Source organism: Ambystoma mexicanum, chromosome 2q (assembly GCF_040938575.1).
Source record: "Ambystoma mexicanum isolate Mex_15411 chromosome 2q, UKY_AmexF1_1, whole genome shotgun sequence".
In the NCBI taxonomy this organism is placed as follows: Eukaryota; Metazoa; Chordata; class Amphibia; order Caudata; family Ambystomatidae; genus Ambystoma; species Ambystoma mexicanum.
In genome coordinates, this window is record NC_090924.1 from 691,738,401 (window position 1) to 691,740,900 (window position 2,500).

Here is a 2,500-nt window from a genome sequence, read left to right on the forward strand (position 1 = left end):
CAGCTCTGGTAGGCTGCGCTCTAGTGTGCTGGGACAGCTTTCAGCTGAAAGGCTTTGTGGCACTGATGTCTCATGGGGCCCGCTGGTACCTGCCAGGTGGCACACACCAACGTGAAAGTTTGGCGCAAGCCTGCGCCGGACCTACATGGCAGCACTCACAGCACCTCACACACAGGCTGCAGACACATACAAAAGACCAAGCTGGATGCAACAGTGGCGCGAGCCATGGCAGTCCCCACCCAGAAGGCATGTCCAAACCTTTATACATCAGCTCGCCGCCAGCGCATCATTACAAAGGAGGGGGAATTTCCAACACTGCCTCTTGGGCCATGGGCTTAAAAGCAGCCAACCATTGGCGACGGGCATCGAACCAGATACGGTCACGCACAAACTATTTTTGGGGGGGAATTGGGGACTCTGTGTTTTTTGTTTTCGGCGCTCCAAAAAAAAGGGCTCGTCTGGGATTTGAACCCGGGACCTCTCGCACCCTAAGCGAGAATCATACCCCTAGACCAACGAGCCACCGCATGCAGAGAGCAGTGAGGGGGAGGGGGGCGGTCTGCTTACCTCACTTGGCGCCATGCCCCAGTCTCTCCACGGCCTGACCCCTGCGTGTCACGTGGCCTGCCCCTGGCGCAAGCGCAGAGGACTGAGCTGCCTCTCAAGCAGAGAAACAAGAAGAAGAGCGGCAGCCTTCGCTGGCCAAAGGCCATCTGCTGCCGCTCGATCGGGCTCGATCAGGCGAGATATATGTGGCCGACCGGCCTAGAGCGCAAACCTGTGCTGCTCAGGGTGGGCAGCTTCCCAGCAGGAGGATGTGTCTTGAAAGCCGACAGAGGCAAGAAGGCGCACTCCCTCAGCCCGCTCCAACCTCTGGATTCCTGCGAATTTCAGAAGAGAACTCTGGGGCAGCATGGATTCTGTCATCTCCCAACAGCCCCTTGTTCTTGCTATGTAAATACCTTTACATCCCCCGAACTCAGCATGTCTGTTTTTTTATTTTTATTTTGCTGAGGTGTGGTGCCTTCAACGACCGACAGGTGGCAGGAGAGCACTTTCTCCAACTGTGAAGGGGACTTTTTTCACTTCCTGAGTAGACTGGGCTCAGTGACATATGCCACCAAGCCAGCCACTAGAAAATGCAGGTTTTGCAGCCGTGGGCCAGTGGGGGTTTAAGGGCAGGTGTGCCTCCGGCGTCTCTGGCAGACAGCTCCAGTTGCAAGGCAGCAGAAGAGAACAGGGAGGCTTGCCGGGCGCTGCATTCGGGGGCCCCCACGAGGTTTTCCGCAAGCCTTACACTCTGAAATGTGCTAAAAAAAATGAGCCTGGCTTGTCAGGAGTGGGATTTGAACCCACGCCTCCAATCGGAGACCAGAACACCCAGATGCAGGGAAGAGCTGCGCCTCTTGAGTCTGGCGCCTTAGACCACTCGGCCACCCTGACAGCTATGGGCAGGATTGGGAAAGATTCTTCAGTACCCAATGTCGCCAGGTGCCAGCGCCGGTTTTCATGCCCCGATCTCTGCATCAAAAGTACCCAAACACTCACTTAAGGACCCAGGGATGGCAGGAAACGCCCACTGATGGAGCCAGTGGACAGTTTGCAGGGTGCAAATAAGGGCTGGCCTCAGATCACTCATGGCGTAGTGCCGGCCTGTCCATACCTGTCGAAACCTGCATGCGGTCAAATGTGTCCGATTGACATTGTGGAAATAAAAAGAAACCAGCACCATGTTTCTGCCCGGTCTCGAACCGGGGACCTTTCGCGTGTTAGGCGAATGTGATAACCACTACACTACAGAAACAGCTCTGCTAGGCTGCGCTCTAGTGTGCTGGGACAGCTTTCAGTTGAAAGGCTTTGTGGCACTGATGTCTCATGGGGCCCGCTGGTACCTGCCAGGTGGCACACACCAACGTGAAAGTTTGGCGCAAGCCTGCGCCGGACCTACATGGCAGCACTCACAGCACCTCACACACAGGCTGCAGACACATACAAAACACCAAGCTGGATGCAACAGTGGCGCGAGCCATGGCAGTCCCCACCCAGAAGGCATGTCCAAACCTTTATACATCAGCTCGCCGCCAGCGCATCATTACAAAGGAGGGGGAATTTCCAACACTGCCTCTTGGGCCATGGGCTTAAAAGCAGCCAACCATTGGCGACGGGCATCGAACCAGATACGGTCACGCACAAACTATTTTTGGGGGGGAATTGGGGACTCTGTGTTTTTTGTTTTCGGCGCTCCAAAAAAAAGGGCTCGTCCGGGATTTGAACCTGGGACCTCTCGCACCCTAAGCGAGAATCATACCCCTAGACCAACGAGCCACCGCATGCAGAGAGCAGTGAGGGGGAGGGGGGCGGTCTGCTTACCTCACTTGGCGCCATGCCCCAGTCTCTCCACGGCCTGACCCCTGCGTGTCACGTGGCCTGCCCCTGGCGCAAGCGCAGAGGACTGAGCTGCCTCTCAAGCAGAGAAACAAGAAGAAGAGCGGCAGCCTTC

At 56.4% G+C, this 2,500-nt stretch overlaps 3 non-coding genes across 3 annotated transcripts in view; all 3 read right to left on the reverse strand.

Annotated features, from left to right (window-relative positions):
* TRNAV-AAC (transfer RNA valine (anticodon AAC)) overlaps window position 1 on the reverse strand; it is a 73-nt gene extending 72 nt beyond the window's left edge. Inside the window, exon 1 of the tRNA in view lies at window position 1. This exon is cut by the window's left edge and continues 72 nt beyond it. This is a non-coding gene — a tRNA (tRNA-Val).
* A 1,330-nt stretch (window positions 2–1,331) lies between these two features.
* Window positions 1,332–1,443, reverse strand: TRNAL-CAA (transfer RNA leucine (anticodon CAA)). The gene is made up of 2 exons: window positions 1,406–1,443; window positions 1,332–1,377 (listed from the first exon to the last, which is right to left on the reverse strand). It is a non-coding gene; the product is annotated as a tRNA-Leu (tRNA).
* Window positions 1,444–1,731: 288 nt separating this feature from the next.
* TRNAV-AAC (transfer RNA valine (anticodon AAC)) lies at window positions 1,732–1,804 on the reverse strand. Its single transcript has one exon. It is a non-coding gene; the product is annotated as a tRNA-Val (tRNA).
* Window positions 1,805–2,500: the final 696 nt, after the last annotated feature.